At 35.8% G+C, this 23,226-nt stretch overlaps 1 long non-coding RNA gene across 1 annotated transcript; it reads left to right on the top strand.

Annotated features, from left to right (window-relative positions):
- Nucleotides 1-7,615: 7,615 nt before the first annotated feature.
- Nucleotides 7,616-11,647, top strand: LOC133717266 (uncharacterized). Its single transcript, XR_009849493.1, has 3 exons — nt 7,616-8,005; nt 10,689-10,727; nt 11,303-11,647. It is a non-coding gene; the product is annotated as an uncharacterized LOC133717266 (long non-coding RNA).
- Nucleotides 11,648-23,226: the final 11,579 nt, after the last annotated feature.

The raw sequence follows: 23,226 nt of genomic DNA, 5'->3' as shown, positions 1-23,226 counted from the left end.
TTAGCAATTTTGCAAATAGTATTCACTAGGAAATCTGAATATCCAAACATGGATTAGAATATGAGATATGGCAAAAAACAAAAGCAAGTCAAATACACTATCAGAATATGAGATATGGTAAAAAACAGAAGCAAGTCAAATACGCTCTCTCTCTCTCTCTCTCTCTCTCTCTCTCTCTCTTCCAAGCTTCGATTGAGAAGCATAGAAAATCAAACATACCCGAATTTATCTGTGTCACATTCCACACGATTAATTCCACTGCCACTTGAAACTTGGAAGACTCATGTGTACTGCTCCATTTGCATTTCTCTCAACCAGTACGTGGCGGATCTAGGATTCGAATTTGGGGTGGGCTACATATTCAAGTGTCTTCTTTTGGGCGAAGGCCAAAAAAATTTTCAGTACAACTATGCACAAATGTAAGAAATATCATTTTGTATTGTCGTTGACGGACGTCAGGAGGCGAGAGTATTTGGAAGAGAACAAGCAGTGGCTTACTGGCTATGATAACGAGAGTGAGAAACCTGAGTGAAGAAGAAAACGAGGACTCAATCGGTGATTAGTGATGAAAATGACAGAGATGAGACTGAAAACCTATTCCTAATTACAACATTTTGTTCACACTATATATAGAAATTTTTTTTTCTCCAAAATTTTCGGGCGGGCTTGAGCCCACCCCATGATGTATATAGATCCGCCAGTGCTCTCAACTTCAGAGAAGAAATACCACCTGGGCCTTTCTCAATTTCCAAAACAGAGACTTGGGTTTTTTTCTGTGTTTATCCTAATTAAAGCTTTCAAAGACTCATGCTTTGTGAACCCATTTTGAAGCTCTGTTTCTGGGTGCAATGGCCGCTTCAGGCGGTTATAATTACCGAGATGCCACTACTCAGAGGCGCTCTTTCAAGGTGGATAGGCCTCTTTCTGTCAATTCCAACCCCAAGTCTTCTGTAAAGTCCAAGCCTTTGCTTCCTCCAAGCCTTTGCTTCCTCGTCGCTGGAACAGCACTGGCTCTATTGGTGGTGGTGGTACTGGAGCTGCCTCTAAGGATAATATAGGAGTTCCTGGAAGAGTCCGAGTAGCTGTAAGATTGCGGCCACGTAACTCTATTTGCTGATATTGTTGAATTACAACCGTAGCTTAATAAATGGAACCGGGCGTGGGGCTGAGCCTCCCAGCTTGGCTGGGTTCCAAACCCCTTTTAAAAAAAAAAAAAAAAAAAAAAAAAAAAATTACAGCCATAGCTTAAAAGATTGAAACTTCAGAGATATGGTCTTATAATAGAAAAAAAATCTGAACATTTGTTTATGTATCGTAATGAAATCTGAAAATCTAAAATAGAAAGAAATCTAAATATTTTGTTAAAAAAAAATTAAAAAGTAAAAAGAACGGAAGAAGTAAATGAACAAATTTTTTTTTGGAGTGATTTGACCAAAATACCCTCAATAGTAACAGTGTGTAGTAAAATATTTAATAATAATGACTAAAATGAATGACAGAGTTAAACTTGAGTGACTAAAGTGAATGACGGAGTTAAACACTTAAACTTGAGTGACTAAAGTGATATATTTGAAAAGTCAGTGACCAAAGGGTCGAACAAGTCAAAGTTCAGTGACCAATTGTGATATTCTCCCTCTTTATATTTTAACACAAACCCAGACTTCTTCTTCACCACCATCACACAACCCACAAAGACATCGGCCATGACAGACAAAATTGACCATGCCATTTGTATTGAAAAATCACCCTTCTTCCCCACCATCGTGATTTCGTGAACTATGTAATTAGTTAACATATAACATTAAGGGCAAAGTTTAAAGCCCGTTTATATGTTTTGAAATAAATTTGTGATTTCTATATGTTGATTTCTATGTTGCTTATGTGAGATTGCTTGATTGGTTTTGCTTTACAGAAAACTTTTACATGTTTATCTTATTTGGGTCGACACTTATAGGATTTGCATGTAATTGGAGCTAGATTTAGGTAAACAATTCACTTAATAGTTTTGTAAACCTAAATCATAAGTAGTAAAGGTTTTGGACAAAAGTCGAAACCAATTAAAGAGGATTGCAAATAGATGAACTTTTTCATACTAGGTTGTGCACTCTGGTTGACATCATTTCTTTGTTCTTTATGCATTAAATGTGTTCTTGAGTAGCTAGCTTTCTAGACTATGATTGCTTGTTCAATAGGTTTAATTTAGGTGCTTTCACTTAGATTAAATATTCAAGGAAAGTAAAAAATGGGAAATCGTTTGCTTATTAACGTTTCACATGGTCAACTTCTTTCTCATGACATAGAAGATTAACTATAGGATTTGTGATTGGATTTCATTCATATGGATGTGGTTTTGATCTTTGTTCCGTGTATTCTACCCTTATATATGTGTTTTTACATTTTATTTATTTTAATTTTTGATTTTATAATCCTAAAACCCCCTTATTTGTATTTACTTGTATATATTTCTATTCTTGTTTTATTTTTTGTAAATAATACTTTATACTTATATTAATTTTTTATTTGTTTATGCAATTACAAAGTCCTTCTCTACCCCACTCCTCTAAAGCATACCTCTAAAGGCTTTAAACTCTTTTTCTTTTCTTTTTTCTTTTTTTCTTTTTTTTCAAAGTTGAAGAAAGCAGAAAAATCAAGGGTTTAGGTTTAGCCACTAATCAAGCTCAAGATGTGATCAAGTTCACAATCACATGTCAATGTTTTGCTGCTCTTTGCTGGGTGAGTTGCTGCTCAAGAAAAGATATATGCAGAAAAGATATATGCCAGTTTATCTGGCACCAACATGGAGCAAATAGCACACTATTGGTAGCCTCAATATCTGTCTGCCATAGGGGGTATCATGGCCTCTATTACCGATAATGATTCTAGTTGCCTCAATCATCTTTCCAATGGCTTTATTCCAAAGTCATAAAAATATAGGGAAATTAATCTGCTATTAGCTTTGTGATTTTCATGAGTCCTTATGTCATTGAGTGCATGTCACCTGTTCAGGGCCCTGCTAAGCTATTGGAGTAATAGAAATAAGTTTGATTAAGTGCTCAAAGCTAATGTTCCTTGGAAGCACGTTTAAAATATGCAGGTGAACTGCATTGTATTCTTATATTCAAAAGTGAGAGTTTCTAAAAAGTAATGAAATGCACTATTATTTCAATCTGGGCGTTTTGATGGGATTAATTTATGTAAAACATTGTGTGAATTTCGACTTATTTTTCTCTCATTGTGTGAAAAACAGGTCAAACCAGACGGTAGAAGTGTAAAGCCTCATTAGAACTAGACATCAGCATTGTCTAGTTAAGCTGACATTTTTGAGAAGTTTAGAGTTCAAATAAATACTAATACGTTGTATATATAAACTTGTAATCGAAAATAGTTTTATATATATTGAAATCTGTTTGAATTTGAATTTCAAATTGTGTGGTTATCAATATCAATCCAATCTGACAAGGATAAGGAAGTTATGCAGCAGTTCCTTAATGGATGGAACTGCATAACTGTTTTGTCTGACATAAAGGATAAACAACGCCTGCATTGATCCCTGCTAGAACACCAAACCTCAATCAAATTGTCCCATTAACAATCTGAACTCAAGGGTGGATCTAGGAGAAGAACAATGGAAGGAGGCAGTGGAACTAGTTAGTATCTCTACACACCCTTTGTCTTTTATTTCAATTCATATCGTATACTGCCATATATATATGTGCTTATTGTCTTATAGGATTGCAATGATTTATGCATCCTAACTTAGGATCAGAATAACATATCAGTCCTATATTTGTCATAGTTGATTTTGATCATGTAAATTTGCAGACATTAGGACAGATATACTGTTACAGTCCTAAATTATGATACGACTATTACAGCAATCCTAACATGCAAATTATAGTATAACATCTAACAATTGGTATCAGAGCCTACTATGCTCAAATTAGGATTGACTATGATACTATTTTAGTATGTTCAATATGAATATGTTTCTGAAATTGCTGCAAATGTTCCATTGTATCTTAGTATGCTGCCAAAGTAGCCACTAATACAAATTCATATGCATTCTGCAATGTTCTCTAGAATAGTTCATACACATTATACTTCCTGCCATCAAAGTGGCTGCTGTGTAAATGCATGAATCAATTCATTCATCAACAGAGAACAAAGACTCACATAAACTTGAAATAAATCTGATGATTTTGATTTCCAAAGAAGTTAGTGATCAGACATTTGGTTATTTGAGTCAGCATATGCACTTCAATGAACATTCATATGATATTAGAGAAAATTAGTGTGTTACAAATAACACCAAAACTTCTTGAAAATATCATAGTTTGTTGTAATGTGTATTTGCATTTATTCAAATGTTATTTCATATCTTGATATAGCATTTTGGGACATATATATACTTCTGGTGTATTCTGCAAACACTAGAATGTCATACTGACTTAGATTAATTGCATCACATAACAACAATGCATTTTCCTATGAGCATTAATCATATTGAGTTGCTTAATGGACTGAACTACAACAAGTGGAAGAGTGATATAGAATTGAATCTGGGGATCTTGGACTTTGATCATGTGTTGAGGGAGGAACCACCTGCAGAATTGGCCGTAAATGCAAGCAAAGAAGCAAAAGACAAGTATGCTCAGTGGCATAGGCACAACAGAATGGCATTGATCTGCATGAAAAAGAGTATGACAGATGCTGCATGTTAAAGGAGGAATCCCTGATTCTGAGTATGCTAGAGTTTATTTTAACTCTATTGTTGAGAAGTACAAGGTGTCTGACAAAGCAGAAACAAGGAATTTGATGAACAAGCTTATTAGGATGAAGTTCAATGGCCAAGGGAGCATCAGAGAGTATATAATGAAGGGCATAAACATCGTTGGAAAGCTTAAAGGTCTGAACATGACCATTGAGGACTCCTTTCTGGTACACCTATTGCTAACACACTGCCAGATCAATATAGCCACCTCAAGAGTCTCTACAACACTCAGAAAGAGAAATGGAGTTTGAATGAACTCATTTCAATCTGTGTGCAGGAGGAAGAAGAGATAATTAAGAAAGGCAAGGCAGTAAGTGTGAATATGATGACAAAGCCAAAATTTAAGAAATTTTTTGGCAATAAGAAATTCAAGGGCAGCACTTCAAAGAATGCTGTGAAACCTGAAAATGATAAGGGAAAATGTCTCAAAATCTCAGGTCCTGTGAAATGTTTCTTTTGTAAGAAGTTAGGCCATTTCAAGAAGGATTGTGAGGGATTCAAGAATTGGTTGAACAAGAAAGGTACTTTTCTGTCGAAAACTATTTTTCTTGTAGAGTCTAAAGTTTTTAATTTTGCCAACTCATGGTGGTTTGATACTGGTTCACCTATACATATTGTCAATTCACTACAGGGATTATCAAGGATAACAATCCCAAGAAGGAATGAGACAAGAGTTTGCGCAGCAAATGGCCAAAGGGTGGCATGCTACAAAAAATATGTCCTTTTCCGGCTGACTTTTTCTGACCAAATCCTTTTTTGGTCGGAAGTGACATTATTTCCGACCAAAATTTTTTTCCCGTCGGAAATACAAATTTTGGATGACCATTATTTCCGACGGCAAACAACCTCTCGGAAAAAGTTTAGAGTGGGGTCGGAAATAATTATAATTTGGCGGCAAAAGTTCCCGCTAATTGTTTTTCCGACCAAGTGTGATGTCGTCGGAAAATAAATGGTCATTTTCTGATAAGATTTTGTTTCGTCGGAAAGTCGTCGGAAATTATAAGGTTTATTTCCGACCACATATTCACCGTCGGAAATACCAAAAAAAAAAAAGGGTTAAAAGTAGCCAATATATAGATTTCTGCATTTTATAATTATCAACCATTGTTATTGATGACTCATCTGACGAAAATTAAGAAAGTTGTTGCTATTTTATAATTAATAAGGACATATTCTATTTTATTTCTTGTCATATAGTAATAATTCTTTGTAAAACTGGGTAGTTTTTGTATACCTACATTTGCTTCCATGCTAGTGATGCCTAAATATTTTTTTTTATTTGCTTATTTATATTATGTTAACGTCTTGATGAGTTTTACAATTTTTTAAGGAAAAAATGATATTTTTGATCAAAGTAGGATCCGTCGGAAAGATGTGGTCAGAAAAGACCATTTCTCTTCTAGTGGAATAAGTGGAATTATTTGTTCCTTAACAAGATATTTGTTCCTAGACAAGAAGGGTACCCTCCTAGCTAGACAAGATATATGCTTTTGGGCGAGATATTTCCCCTTAGACACGATATTTCTTCCTCAACAGGATATTTGTTCCTTAACAAGATATTTGTTCCTAGATGAGAAGGGTACCCTCCTAGACAAGATATATGTTTTTGGACGAGATATTTCCCCTTAGACACGATATTTCTTCCTCAACAGGATATTTGTTCCTTAACAAGATATTTGTTCCTAGATGAGAAGGGTACCCTCCTAGACAAGATATGCTTTTAGACGAGATATTTCCCCTTAGACACGATATTTCTTCCTCAACAGGATATTTGTTCCTTAACAAGATATTTGTTCCTAGATGAGAAGGGTACCCTCCTAGACAAGATATGCTTTTAGACGAGATATTTCCCCTTAGACACGATATTTCTTCCTCAACAGGATATTTGTTCCTTAACAACATATTTGTTCCTAGATGAGAAGGGTACCCTCCTAGACAAGATATATGCTTTTGGACGAGATATTTCCCCTTAGACACGATATTTCTTCCTCAACAGGATATTTGTTCCTTAACAAGATATTTGTTCCTAGATGAGAAAGGTACCCTCCTAGACAAGATATATGCTTTTGGACGAGATATTTCCACGATATTTCTTCCTCAACAGGATATCTGTTCCTTAACACGTATTTGTTCCTAGACAAGAAAAGTACCATCCTAGACAAGATATATGCATTTGGACGAGATAGTTCCCCCTAGACACAATATTTCTTCCTCAATAGGATATCTGTTCCTAGATGAGAAGGGTACCCTCCTAAACAAGATATGGTTTTGGACGAGATATTTCCCCCTAGACACGATATCTATTTCTCAATAGGAAATATATGCTCTTTGGCAAGATATTTTTTCCTAGATAAGATACATGGTTCTAGACGAAATATTCCATCATAGACAATATGTATGTTCCTCGACACCCCTCCTTGACAACATATATACTTCTAGATGAGAGGATGCCCCCTAGACAAGATATATGCTTTTCGACAAGATATTCCCTCCTACATATATATGCTCTTAGATGAGATATTCACTTCTACACAAGATATATGGTTCATATTCCAACTTGTCAAGATATATGTTTCTCAACTCTTCCTTGACAGCTTATCTGCTCCTTGATACGATATTTCTTTCTCGACATAACATCTACTCCTGAACAACATATAATCTTATTCCCGACGAGATATCCTGAATAAGTGGAATATCAATTGAACTTGTTTGATATAAGTAGTCATATAACTGGACTACATGTACCTAAGAATAAAAAAAAAAAAAAAAAAAAAACAATAATTGTCCCAAAAGAAAAAATACAAAATAACAATTTCAAATTTGTATTAAAATAAAAAATTTAAGTTTGCCGCCACTAAAATTCTTCCCGCTGCCTCAAATATTTGATCATCCTGCCCATATCCCTAAAATTGTGGAGCCTCTACACGCTACTCTTCTACTACCTCCAGCGATGAAACTCCAATAAACCTAAAAGATTGAAAATTTCACGGCTTCTCTTCCATCGCCCATCACTCTCTCTCTCGCATAGTTCTCCTTTTTCCCTCTTATTCTGTCTCAGCACGTCTTATTCTTCTTTATCTTCTGGTTAATCTAAGCTCTAATCCTCTTGATCTCTCTTTACAGGTGCCTCCATTCCAGATCTGCTCCGAAACAAAAATTGAAAGAAGTTTGGCAGTGGGCAATAGTACAAGAGGCTTGTTTCGATTCTATGATTGGTCTTGTTTAGGATTTGAGGTGAGTGGGTTCTCTTTTCTTTGCAACACGTATTTGACAATTACCAACAATAGTTAAGTGCCGCACCCTTTCTATGGTAGCTACGGGGTTTGGCTTGGAGTAGTATTAACTATATAGTTTGTATGAGCTTCTCTCTATTTACGGCTTGAAGATAACTTCTCTTGAATTGTCGAGACTATGTGGATAGTACTATTTTGGTTATTATGGGTGCCTAAAGCAATTTTCATTGCTCCAGTGTTAATTATCTTTGATTTCTCTGGGTATGTATTTATGTTGTTTGAGATACTTGCTAGAAATGCTATGCGAGTTTTGCTAGTGTTGTTGTTTAAGTCCTGGTTTAATGGAAAACCAAGTCAAGTAGTTGACACTTAGTCGTAACTATGGCTGAGTGATTGAGGTCTGACGAGATGTGAACCTGCTTGGTTTTGATTATTTCCTTAGACTGCTCTATGGGTTTGTAGTGTAAGATGTGTTATATCTGTATATCATATAATATTGTGTGTGTGCGCTGTTTGAGTAACATAAAAAGATTTTCTTTGGCAAGTTGTATTGCTGATCATCACTATCATCTTTGCATTTGTCATACACATGAGCCTGATCATATATTACCCATTTAGGTTCTTTATTATATGACATATCTCCTAGGAAATATTTCTTTTCAGGTCTTTTCATTTTGCTTTATCCATGTTTGTCGTGATTGGTCTCTTAATCTATACTTTCTTTTTAACTAGGCTTCCTTTGGTTAAAGGTACTTGTGGTTTTGGGTGCTTATAGATTTGTAATGGTCTCTGTTATGTATATGTCACTACCACCTAAACATCCTCCAGGTCACTACTATATTATACAGCCTTTTACCTTAAGGTTGATGATGATTCTTTAGTGATATTTTGTTTGATACAAGTTTATGGTTTCTAAATCTTTTACTCGACAGCAAAGAGCCAAAGATATATATGAACTTATGCTTGTTTCTTTGGGAGCTTTATAATTTAGAGATACACCAGAGACAAAAGGTCTTGCAAGCCTTATTATGTTCTGTACTGGTTGGTATGATTGGGATCATTGGATTTCTGCATAAGGTAATGCTGAACACTTTTGCTTTAATACATACCCTATAAATTTTATTTGGTAACTAATTCTCTCTTGTTCAGTGGGATGCGGCATACAAAACTTTAGCACTCCTAATTACTAGCTTCTGTAATATAGGATCACTTTCCAGTTCCGTAAATTAGCTAGTTTGATAGTTCAGCTTTAGGTACATAGGACAAGTAGCAGTGGTGTGTGCATCTTTGTGATTTACAAGGATCTTTAGCTCTGCTGCTTCTGTTTCCATATTTTATTATGTGTTTTCTTCTTTTGGCAAATAGTTCAAGTCATTCTCAATTTGTGAGAGAATCACCATCTTCTTCGGTACGTGATTGCATATTCTGCTTGTTTAAATGATTGCATATTTGTTTTGTCCTTTTGGGATTTTGATTTTGCCGAGTGAATAATATGGTTGCAAGTAAACCTAGCTTCTGATCGATTCTGTATTTTCCCTACTTTTTAAAGTTTGATTTGTATAATTATATCACCTCTCTGCATATCTAATTGATTAGTCTTCTTTTGGTCGACTATTGTGCATATATTTGTGCATGTTTAATAATTAAAGGCTGCAAGAGTTTTCAATCACAAAGTCAGTCCATTTTTTTTTGTACTTGAGGTTCATCAATTGATAAGTCTTCTTTTAATCTTCCCTCTGTTGGCACAACACATCGGCAATTAATTGCACCATTTTCATAATACTGATTCCAAATGGATATATTGAACATGGATGGAATTCTGGGCGTCTTATTCTCTCAACTCTTTCTTCTTCCAATCCTGTTGAGCTACTATAACTGATAATAGCTTCAATGTCTTTGATAGCTCCAAATCTATTGTTTTAAGCTGTAGTTGACCTCCGGCTATGCTAGATTACTTTATATCTGAGCAGAAGGAAGCATATGATGGCCTATGAGTTCATTTTATCTTATGCATCAGATAAGTATATATACTACGTTTTATCGAGTATAAATTAACATCCTCTCAAGTATGGCAACCATAAAATAAAGGCTGCTATATAACTCTTCCACATCTGTTTGTTCTCAGTGCAAAGCATCTAGCTTTCATATTCTCTCCCATTGTCTCCTTCATATTCTGTCTCACTTAACACATTTATTTTTTCTCTTTCTTTTTCCTCTTGGCTCTGCCATTGTAAACCACTGCCAGCAGTACCCATCTTATCCCAGAGCCTAAATGATAATACGTCTCCATCTTTGAAAGTTATTTCCTTGTGTGTTCAGCCTTGTTTTGCAAATTATGCCTACTTCAAAAGCTTTGATTATTTCCTTGGCAGTTGAGAATTCTTTGTAAGGAGGTATGCCAGCTGCTTCCCTAGAAGTTAAATTAGCTGTACATATTGATAGATCAAGCATGCTTCTTGACTTCAGAAAGATAAAGATCCGACAATAAGATTCTATTAGAAACAAGGCTTATTTATAAATTTGGGAAGCAATAAGCTAGATATTCTTCCAGCAGTTTGATATTATACTTGTGATTGACGATCTTCTCGTAGAAGCATGTCTTCATAGTAATAATACTTGGTGAAGGTTTTCAGGTCTCATACTTATTATACTCTATTATGTTTCCTGTTTTGCTATTTTGACAGGATAAAACTTCAGGCTTCCCAGGGGCTTCATCTGCTCAGGTACATGTTTGAGCTCTGAGAAAAATGTAGGACTAGAATAAGATACAGAAACAAAACTCAAATTTTGCTTTGTTGGTCTTCATGAAACGAAATTGACATATGATTCATGAACTCCAAATCTCGTTTTTCCTTCAACTACCAGACCTTAACCTTTGATTGGAACTTCGTTGCTGAGAAACTGAAATATTAGTGGAAATAAGATTTAAATTTTGATTCTTGGAATCTTAAGCTGGGCTTAATCATTCAAGTTTTCAACCCATGATTTGCAATTTTTTAGATTATCTATCAAGTTTGGATGTGTCATGTGATCTTTCACTGTAACTCTGTTAGAGGACATTATTGTTGATGTCTTTATAACATGATAATGATTTCCAAATAATAGTTAACGTGCAAGAGAGGTACATTAATTTCTGTCTTTCACTAGTTACCTCAAAATGATGTCGTTCAATCATATTCTAGCTCTGGCAGCAGCAGCAGTATATACTTGCACTTTTTTTCAAAGTGTTGTTGGGCGTATGTTAAGTTTTGTTATTGTGTTATTCATGTATAACCTATAATGTATTTATGTGTTACAGCCTGCTTCTACTAATGGAGATTCTGAAACACATGCCACTATGCCAGAAAAACAATCAGACGACAGAGGAGATCTGTCGTCTGATTAAAAATATTTCTGTTGTCTAGTACGGTGCCGTCTCTTGGGGCATCAGACGACAGATTTCCTCTGTCGTCTTATTTATCAGACGACAGAAATTTGTTAGGTCTTCTGTTGTCTGATGAAATCGAGACATGAGGCTAGTGAATTCAAACGACAGATAAATGTCGTGTGATCTAGAAACAAATAACAGTTCCTTATAATTTGTATGATCTAATGCTTATTCCAAAGACAGAAAAATGTGGTTTGAATGCACTGAAGTAGAAGATATGAAATCCTATCTGTTGTCTGAATGGACTTATAATAACAGTTTAGTGTTGTTTTATTCAAATTCCAATAACAGTTAACTGTCATTAGCATTCAGTTCAGAATACATTTATCTATGGTCTTTAGTAGCCTACAATAACATTTATCTGTTGTTTTAGTGCACAAGTAACAACATATTTTTTCTTGTATCTGTTGTTCTTAGATATGTCCAACAACATATTTGGATTTCATTTTGTCGTTGCTTTTTATTTCAGATGACAATTTTCTGTTGTTTGAGTGCACAAGTAACAACATATGGTTTCTTGTTTATGTTGTTCTTAGATATGTCCAACAACATATTTGAATTTCATTTTGTCGTGGTTTTTCTATTTCAGATAACAATTTTCTGTTGTTTGAGTGCATACGTAACAACATATTTTTTCTTGTTTCTGTTGTTCTTAGATATGTCCAACAACATATTTGGATTTCATTTTGTTGTTGCCTTCTAATTCCAGATGACATATTTGTATTCTAGTTGCACCACAATTATGTAAATCTAGAAACTACCCAATGCATTCATCAAATATGGAATCCATTTATAAAAATACAAATATTTGATTAATCTGTTACTGCAGCTATACATACATCCATAATGGAGCTAAACTTAATAAACATCAGTTCAATAACCCACCACAGTTGGCATGATCAACAAATGAAACCCAAAAAACACTGATATCTCATACTATTAATCATGTTTGGTGAAGGCAGATTTAGGTGGTGCATCAGTCTCTTCAACAGCTGGTTTCGACACTGTTTTTTTTTTTTTACCTCTTTTCATTTGCAGTGCCTTCATCCTTAGTGCTATTGCTTTAGCTTTGGCTGTGTTGTTAGACCGGGGAGCCTGAAAGAAACAGATCAATAGTTAGCAGTATGTATCAAGAAATGATTGAAAACACACAAAAGTTAAGGAACTTAACAGCCACATCAACTCACCAAGTAAACAAATATCAAGAAAAGAAACACAATCCAGACAATAGAAGCCACTCACCAAAAAGAAACTGAACCCAAGACCAAGTTCTTGCCTTTTAACTTCAAACAAACTCTCCTCTCTCCTTCTCTCTCGTTTTTAATCCCCTCCGGAAAAAAAGTATTCTTCTTCCCTCTTCCTATTCTTTCTTCTTTTCTTTCTTTCTCCTCTTCTCTCTGTCATCGACTTTCCCATCTGCTCCTCTCTTTCTTTCTGACTTTCCTCTTTCTTTCTTCCCCTTGTTACTCTTTCTTTCTCCACCTCCCTCTATTTCCTTCTTTCTCATCACTTTGCCGACCCATCTTTCATTTCTTTCTTTTTTCTCTTTTTTTTTTCTTTTTCTTTCTTCTTCTCAGCCACCAAAAACTGAACTTCTCCTTTTCAAATAAAAGCCCACACCCCAAAACAAACTAAAAAAGAGAAATAAACTTAATATCTAATAATCTAAGTAATTGACAAACTGAAAGACAAAACCAACTAACCAAGTAAAACAATATCACCTAACTAAATAAGTAAAAGAAATAAACCTTTAACAAGGCTTATGAAAATGTAAACCCAAACACAAAAGAAGAGATATTTAAATTGGATGAGGGATATCACAAAAACTGTGAGTTAGACTAGCAACATGGTATTTTTTTTTTTAATAGACTAGTAACTAAATCCATATCCTTGCAATCATCCACAGGGAAGTCATGACTCAAACACACTACTCAGCTCTATCAACTGCAGTAAAAGTGCAGTATCATAACTATAGAGTAGAAGTTAACTAGAAAACCCAAAATAGTTTTACAAGATTTACATGGCTAATAAATCAAAGTAACAACAACTAAACACCATCAGTTCTAACTTGAAGTCACAACCAATTGGAATTCAACTTTTCCACCAACATCAAATCAGTAAAGAGCCAACATAAGACTCAAAAGTCCTTTGACCTTACAAATATAATCACAACACTAAGCTTTTTGCAATAAAATCTAAACCCCGTAAGAATTGAGGGAAAAGAAACAAACATTCCCTTAATCACTTAATTACCGAACTCAAGAACTGTCACACCAACCTAATTTCAAAGGCTAAAATAAATTGAAGAACACTTCTAACAAGTATAATATCCAAAACTAATCCCAAAACAGTTCACATCAGTTCCAAGTACAAAAGAAAATAGAGGATTAATACAATACATTTGATAGGCATCGTAGAACCAAAAACACCCAATTTCTAACACTAAAGTGTCAGAAGGAAACAGAACAAACTTTACGGAGCAATTACTTACCCTTACTCCCATTCTCCTTCATTCATCTCTTTCTTCTTCTTCTTCTAGCACCCAAATCGAAACTCACACCATTCTATAGCTTTACTCTCTACACACCTCACTGCTCCCCAGAACAAGAAAAACCAAACAAAGAAAGCCAGACAATTAAACACAGAGAACACAAAGATATAGCAGCACAAAATAAATGAAAATAACAAAGCTTTAATCACCTAGAACAAAGAAACTTAGTTTGACTTGAAAGCAAGAAACAATGGAAAAAAATTAAATGAAGAACATCAAACACCAAACCTGAAAACACACCACAGAGCAAACCAAGTACAATTTAACAAAAATGTGTAAACTATAAATAAGGACCAAAACAGGCATCAAAAAGCAATGAACAACATTTACATGGAAAAACTTTTGCACTTCTCAAATATAAAGAACAACCATGAACCATCTTCTCGCAATGTTCCTAGTTTCACACCAAAACCTCCCAAATTCTAAATCTGCAGTACCTGAAAAAATAAAAAATATATATAGAATAAGCATAACTAAAAACACCAAGTTAATTAAGATCAGATTTTAATGTTGTAGAGAGAGTTAAACAGCAAGTAAGATTGATTTGAGTTCCATATAATTTCAGAATCACACAGTAATCCCACCTTGCTCCACTGGAAAATTTCACCATCATCAAACTCCACGCTTAGAACTCCAACAGGGTCAAGCTGAATTGATCGCCCCCAAAATTTTGACCGGAGATTGTTGTCAGCCCAGAACTTCCACCCTCTACCTTCACAGTGGCAAGCAATGAGTGTTGGGTGGTGACTGACCTCTTCCTCAATTCCATTGCTAAATTAAGGATTTCTAAAGTACAGGTATAGGAAACATAATGAAGCACATCACCCTTACCTCCCTTGCGGCTAAATCCCTCGCTTCTAGGTTTTCCTTCTCCAAAACTGTATTTCCTTTGTTTCCTGCAATTACAACGCGAAAACTATTTCAGGACTCACAACGTAGAAGCAAGGAAGAAGAACTAATGACTAAGTGGATATATGGATTGGAAAACCAACAAGAGTAATCGATTGATTCAATTCAAAGCCCATCAAAAGTTCAAAACCAACTACATAGATGAATCAATTGATTCAATTCCCATTCACAGAGGCCAAAACAGATGCAATTCAATTAATCAACTAATTCAATTCCCATCCAAAATAGATACAGAGGCCAAATATCATCATCTCAAAACAATGCAGTAAGCAAAGTCCAAAACAGCTCCAACAATCATAAATCAGAAACACCACAGTCCAAAATCCAAAACTTGACTATGAGATACACAACTACAATTCAATTAAGTTTATAACATTCACCGAGCTTGCAGAATGCTAGAATCACTTCAATTATGACTCAAATCAGTGAAATCACTCAATGCCCAGCAACTTAACAAGACTCACTGAGCTTGCAGAAACACCGAATCCAAAACCCAGAAATCGAGCTTGAAGAATCACCACTTGAACCCAGAAATCGAGCTTGAAGAATGAAGAATCACCAAGCTTCGAGGTTGAAGAATCACCGAGCTTGAAGCCTTGAACCTAGAAATCCAACCCAAAATCAAACCCAGAAAGCCCTGAAAAGTGTGAACCCAGAAATTGTGAGATTGTGAGACTAAAACCTAGAAATTCGATTAAGAGTAAAACCCAGAAAGACTGAGAATCGAGTTTACCTGCGAGCTGGAGAGCTAAAGAGCTGGCCGGAGAGGGACTGAGAATCGACTCAATCGACTGATCGAGAAAGAGCCTGTCGGATAGAGAGAGAGCGACTGGCCGACGGCCGACGGAGTGTGCAGAAAAGAGAGAGAGAGCGACGGAGCGACAAAACCCAGAAGAGAGAGTGACGGAGCCTTTCACGTTTTGATTTTCAACCCAGAAAATAGGGTTCTCTCACCTCTCTTCGCGTTTTGGTTAAGAGAAAAAAAAAAAAAGCGCCCAAAACCCAGGCCGACTTTATCCCAGCGCCCAGCTCGCTCGGCCGCCTTAGGCCGATTTTTAGAACCTTGGGAGAGATTAGTTTTGGGTAAGGATTCTTAGATTTGAGAGATGGCCGATTTTTGAGAGGTATAGATGGCTAAGTTTTCCTCCAGATGCTGTGAGCTTCGAGTTTCTGGTTGCTAAGAGAGTTTTAGACAGAGGTAATGTTTGTGGGAATGAAAAACACGAAGCTAGGTTTTGGTTATGTCAAAAGAGACTTAAAATAAAAAGAAGTCAAACTCACTTTATCCAAACAACAGAATTTCTTGGCTCTGTTGTCTGAATAGTTTTCCATTGACTAGTTACCGATAGGGTTTGGGCATTTGGGAGGGAAAAGACTTAATTTTGTTGGAGGGAAATCTAAACTTTCTGGTAAGAAAATTTTCATCTTTTCAGACGACATTTATGTGTCGTCTGAATCTGACCATATCTTCAAAATGAAACAAGCATGGTTTTTCATTATATTCAGACAACACATTTAATTTATGTGTCGTCTGAGTTTAGTCTGAAACACTCAGACGACAGAAAATGACGATTCTGTCGTCTGAACTCTGTTGTCTGATAGCTTTTTTGGCATAGTGTGCACCTTGATCCCTACTACTAGCTACTACTTGTAAGGTCCTGGAAGAAACTTTTATTTGTTTTTAGTTTGGTATTGCTCTCGTACTATTTCTATTGTTATGGATGATGCTATTTTTCCTATGTATTAAGACTATGCAGTTTGAATTCAATAAATTACTCAAATCTTCACTATGTATCTATCTGGTGAGAAAATTTAATTTGTGAGAAAATTCTAATATTTAAAATTGAATGTAATCGCATTTACTATATTATTCCGATTGTCGGTGAGCCATTTCCGACAACATTTTATGAATAAACCATATTCGTCGGTAAAAGTTATCTGTGTAGACGGAAATATCCCACAAAGCAAATATGTCATCGAAAATACTCAAATTATGATTCCCGCCAAAATTCGTTAGTCGGAAATATTTATTCCGACTAAGGTATTGGTCGTAAATATGTCGTAGGAAAAAGTTTTATGACAACTCTTGGGGTCGGAAAAAATGCGTCGGAAAATATTATTGCCACCAAACGAGTAGTCGAAACTAAGTCGTCGGAAATACATACAATTATTTCCGACGAAAAACCTTAATTCTGTCGACTTTTTTCGGACGAAACAAACATTAATTCTGACCAAAACGAGACGCAAATCCGACGGTGATATTCGTCGGAAATGGTCAAGCATTTCTGACGGTTGGTCGGAAGAAAATTATTTCCGACCATGGAATTTCCGACGACTTTCTGATGACGACTTTTCGTCGGAAAAAGGTATTTCCAACGAAAATGCCCTATTTCCGACCATTTTTCGTCGTCAGAAATTACCGTCTGTGTTGTAGTGCGCAGTTCAAGCAATAGGAGTTGTTGAATTATGTTTTAGGAATAAGTTTGTATTAGTACTGAACAATGTTTACTGTAGTCCAGCAATAAAGAGAAACCTGATCTCAGGTTCTCAATTTGTATTAGGTGGTGACTATGGCTTTTCCAGTAATAGTATAGATATGTTTTTCTATTTTAAAGATGTTTGTTTTGGTGATGCTAAGTTGATAGATGGTACGTCATTGGTTAATCGATTGTGTCAATAATGCAGTATTCCAACCTCTAGATGTTCTGTCAATAAACAAATCATCAGGATCCAAAAGAAAGAGCAATCCTAGTTCTTCATCTTTTCTATGGCATAAGAGGTTAGGACACGTACATTTCCAAGTCTAGGCTGCAAGAACTTGTTAAGCAAAGTATTTTACCTCAATTAGATTTTGCTGATTTTGAAACCTGTGTGAGTTGTTTGAAAGGCAATTAAGATGACTAATGCTAGAAATTTTGGTTCTAAAAGAGCTGAAAACTTGCTTGAACTGATTCATACATATGTATGTGGTCCTTTTCCAGTCCAAACCATTTGTGGAAATTGTTAGTTTGTCACCTTCATTGATGATTTTTCTAGGTATTGCTTTGTTTATTTAATTTCTGAAAAGTCTCAAGTCTTAGATGTTTTTAAAGTGTTCAAAACTGAAGTTGAGAGAAAAACTAAAAAACTTATCAAAATGGTAAGATCGGATAGAGGTGGTGAATACTACGGACAATATACTGAGAAAGGACAACACAAAGGTCCTTTTGCCATGTATTTGGAAGAATGTGGCATTAAAGCTCAATATACAACACCGTACACACCTCAACAGAATGGTGTCTCTGAAAGGAGAAACAGAACCTTAATGGATATGGTAAGGAGCATGTTTGCAAGATCTGGGCTCCAAAGTATTTATGGGGGGAAGCCTTAAAGACGGCCAACTACATATGCAATAGAACACCAAGTAAAGCTGTTAAAGAAACTCATTTTGAGCTTTGGTGTGGATACAAGCCTAGCTTGAATCATATGCATGTATGGGGCTGTAAAGCAGAAGCAAAAGTCTATAATATAGAGAAAAATGATAAGTTGGACTCACTCTCTGTCAGTGCTTATTTTATTGGTTATTCAGAAAAATCGAAGGGATTCAAGTTCTACAACTCAAGAAGAGGCACTAGAATTTTTGAAACTCACAGAGCCACATTTTATGATGAAATATTTATGATATTGAAAAGATAGATGAAGGCTCAAGCACAGAACAAGCACATCAGAATATGGAAGAATGGTTCGTCTATCAGGACTGCAGTAATGTTTCAGTCCTAAATCAGGACTGCAGCAATGCATCAATCCCAGATCAGGATTGCAGTGTTACAGCAGTCCTAGACAATGGAATACAACTTGCAGAAGCAGTAGCACCTGAGAATGAAAACGCAGTAAATGAAAATCAAGTTCAACATTTTGAAATTGTGGAAAACTCAGAAATTGATATTGCTGGTACATCAGAAGTAGTGAGAAGATCTATTAGAACCAGAAAACCAGCAATTTCTAATGACTACAAGTTGTACTTAACTGAAGCTGACCTTGATTTGAGGGAAGAAGATCCTGTGTCACTGAAGGAAGCTATGCAATCAAAGCACAGTGAGCAATGGAAGATGGCAATGCAGGATGAGCTTTTAAGCACGTCCAAAAATGAAGTTTGGACTTTGGTGGATAGAACAGAAGATATGAAACCCATAGGTTGCAAATGGGTTTTTAAAACCAAAAAGCATGCAAATGGAAAGGTAGATCGGCATAAGGCTAGATTGGTTGCAAAGGGATATAATCAAAAGGAAGGTATTGACTTCAATGAGACATTTTCTCCAGTTTCAACAAAGGATGCATTCAGAGTGATCATGGCTTTGGTGGCACACTATGACTTGGATACACATTTACGCAAGCGTACGTATCATTGTCAAGATAGGGAAATATTATGCCCAAAGTTATCGTACCATGGGGATTAGTGGCTAACCCACAATCCTTGGGTAATCGGAAATAAAGACACTTAGCAAACTAAGAAAAGAAAAAGAAAATAAATAAAAATGTTAATCTAAGGCACCAAGCCCTAGCAATGCTCGGTTTTGGTTCTCACCAAAGCCTAATCAAAACTAAGAGCCTAGTGGTGGATATGCACAAATGAGTGGAAGAGTTTAATGTTTGGGGGTTGATTTTAACTTAACAAATAAAAATGAAATGTAAAGCAATAAAAAATAAAATGAAATGTAAACAATAAAAATGAGAATGTTGGGTGTTAGGGAGATTCCTTCACCCAAATCTCATGTGTTTGAAGCTAATCTAATATAGATGCATATTTCCTATTTTGGCGGTAGTCGTATCCAAGGCGGTTCAAGGCTCAAGGACCGAAATTCCCTTTCATGGTATTCCTACTCCGGTTCAAGGGCCGTAGGGACTCACTTGGCATGAATTAGAGCCGGTTCAATGGTCACTAATTCACATCAAGAGGCATAGAGATCGAGGAATTAGACTACTAAGCGACCCGCCCGCGCAATCACGCAACGAGTGTAAATCACCATGCTTATAACCCCTCGAATACGAAATTGAAGGTTTCTAGCTTAGGAATTAGAGGGAGTCAAGCCCCTAACTCCATCCTAGACATGCTCAAAATACACACCCTAGAGTTGACTAGGCTCCTAGACATGCATTTTAACCCAACAAAAATAGATATAAGCATCCATCATATGAAAATTGCATCATTACATTAAATTAAACATCTTTTACACAAAATTTGGGTTAGGGACACAACCCTAAAACCCAACAAGAAAATTACTCACAACCCATAATCATAGACATCAAAATTACAAAATTCAAATACAAAAGAGAAGAGAAGTGTAGGAGAAAACAAGAATAATCACAACTAGCTAAAAAGCTAGCATGACTAGTCTTGAATTACAACTCCTACAATTACCCAAGTCTTGAATCTTGTAGAGGAGATGCCTTTGATGAATTTTTGAAGCTTTGGGTGAGTAAATCCTTCAAATCCCTAAAATAAAACTAAAGAAAATAAAAAGGGAAGAGGAGAGGATGAGAGAGCAGCCCAAAAGGGCTGCCTCTGTTTTCTGTAGTGCGGCGCTCTCTCTTCTGTAGTGTTCTCCTCGAGCTACTGTAGGGTTAGGTATATATATATGTGTGTGGCTGGGCTATGTGGCTGCAGAGAATATGGAATAGATGAGGCCACGTGGCAAGAAAGGAGAGGGAGAGGGAAGAAAATCGGTGCGTGAAGAAGAGGATCGGATGGACGAGATGAGAATCATGGTTTAATTAAATCATGGGTGCCACATGTCAAAGCTTAATTGGTTTTCAACCAATTATATACAAATCTGCACGTGCATGAATGTTGCTCAACTCTCTTACTTAATTAATCAAATTAATGATTAATTAACCAAATCAATAGTTAATCAATCAAATAAGTGATTAATTAACACTTTTCTTCAATTTCCTCCCTCTTCTTCTTGTAATTTCACGCACATACCCATAAATATGCGTAATAGCCTTATGCTTCTTTCTTGGCTTTGACTTTAGTTGACCACATCGGGAGTTCGTCTTTTTGTCGGTAATTCCAATTAACTCCATTTTCGCACAATTTCTTCCAAAATCCACAGCCTCGCTTATTTACTACAAAATAAATAAAAATGGATTAATTACATAATAATTGACTTGAGGATTTACTTATTTCTAATTTTTGAGATATAATTACATGCATAAAAATGCGTGTAATCACACCCCCACACTTGAACTTTGCTTGTCCTCAAGCAAACTAAATGAAATATAATCCGAAAATCTAATGACTCACAAACATAAGTAAAATACGGTATTAGCCTTTCCAACCATAATTCTCAGAGAACTAATTATGTACATGACCATGAAGTAGATGTAAGCATAACATAAGATTTTTGAATTTGTAAGGCAATTAAGATGCACATGTGAGAAATGCTCAAGTATATGCATGTGTTGACCATGTGTCAAATCAATCCACCATAATCAAATAGGCATATAGAAGACCCGACATAACCCACTAAACTCACATAGGTTCACTAAATATTACCACTCAAGTGTTTAGGGGCTATATGTGTTTCACTCAAAAGCAATTTCACAACACGCGCCGCCATATGCTTGCTCTTCGATCTCATCTCCGCTAGGTAACCCACAACATTCAAGATTAAGAGGTCTTTTATTTGGTTGTAATGGGGCTAAGGGCGAGTGGCTAATAGAAATGAAGGATAAGGAAAAACAAAGTCCATAGAAATCGATGAAGCAACTCTCTCTTGTAGAGATTTAAGACTTTTGCTTTCAAATGCTAAGTCACTCACTCTAATCCCGATGTACAACCCTGTCACGCCCCGGATTTTGAATAATAAATTCAAATCCGAAACCTGAATAATTACAATTACAAAAAACCAAATCTCGAAACTTCGAGTTCATTATTACAATTCACTCTCACAATATATTATAAAGCTCAAATGAGCATAACACACCTCACAACTTACAATTGTTGTAAAACTCTAACAATTGCTCTAACCGCACGATCACCGTCCTGGTTCTCCTGTCCTGTAGGATTACCCGCTACACAATTTGAATAGTGTACCGGGAGTTGCAACAACACAAAACCCGGTAAGCTTTTTACAGCCAGTATGAGTAAACAAGAAAGAACTGTTGATTTATTAGATTCCAAGACTACCACAAACCCACGTTACTTTCTCACTCTCATATATATATATAGACACTTATGAGTTACTCTCAATTTAGCTCATAAGATCACTCACTCTCATATATATATATAGACACTTATGAGTTACTCTCAATTTAGCTCATAAGATCACTCACTCTCATATATATATATAGACACTTATGAGTTACTCTCAAATTCGCTCATAAGATTTCCCAACATTTGGTAGACAGACTCATATATATATATAGACCCTTATGAGTTACTCTCAATTTCCCTCATAAGGTTACCATATATATATTGACACTTATGAGTTACTCTCAATTTCACTCATAAGTTCACTCCACATTTGGCAGACAGACTAGAGCTCTAACTGAACGTAACCACTCGTCCGGCCACAGACGTGATTACGATTTAATACTATTAATAACCACCAGCCCGGTACGAGAGCGTGATTCACTAATAGATGCCATGGTCACCTCGTGACCTAGTGATCTCCACAGATCACAACAATTTATTGTTCCTCAACAATAAAACTCAACACCTCTCACAATATATTGTTTCTCAACAATAAACTCAATATCTCTCACAATATATTGTTTCTCAACAATAACTCAACACAACTCCAACAATACATATTATTTCACGTAATAATATATATACAGACATTCACACAGGAATGTCTAGTAACACCAACAATAGTTCATATGATTGCAACAAAATAAAGCAATTAATTGTATTGGGTTCGTAATATGAACCACGTGAGGTTTACTCACCTCGATAATCCCGCTGCGTCTTCAATTCAGCTCAAAATACGATCCACAATCGTCCACCAACTCAAACCGTCAATCACCTAGTCCAATAATGATCTTGACTTAGCCAACAACTCAAATATGTAATTAAACGACGATCCAACGCTCAGATTCAAATTAAACGATGATCCAACGGTCGGATCTGAATTTAATGATGATCCAACGGTCGGATCCTCACGGATCGCCTTTAGGATCATCCTCCAAAATTATCACGAAGATCCAACGGTCAGATCTTCCTGAATCGCTTTTACTAACATCTCCACAAAATTATATGAAAATCCGACGGTCAGATTCTCACGAATCGCCTTCCGAATCACTATTTCTCAATTATACGAAGATCCAACGGTCGGATCTTCGCCCGTGACCT

This window comes from Rosa rugosa, chromosome 6, assembly GCF_958449725.1.
Source record: "Rosa rugosa chromosome 6, drRosRugo1.1, whole genome shotgun sequence".
NCBI lineage: Eukaryota > Viridiplantae > Streptophyta > Magnoliopsida > Rosales > Rosaceae > Rosa > Rosa rugosa.
The sequence above is the reverse complement of the archived record's forward strand: the minus strand, read 5'-3'. Positions and strand labels throughout refer to the sequence as shown.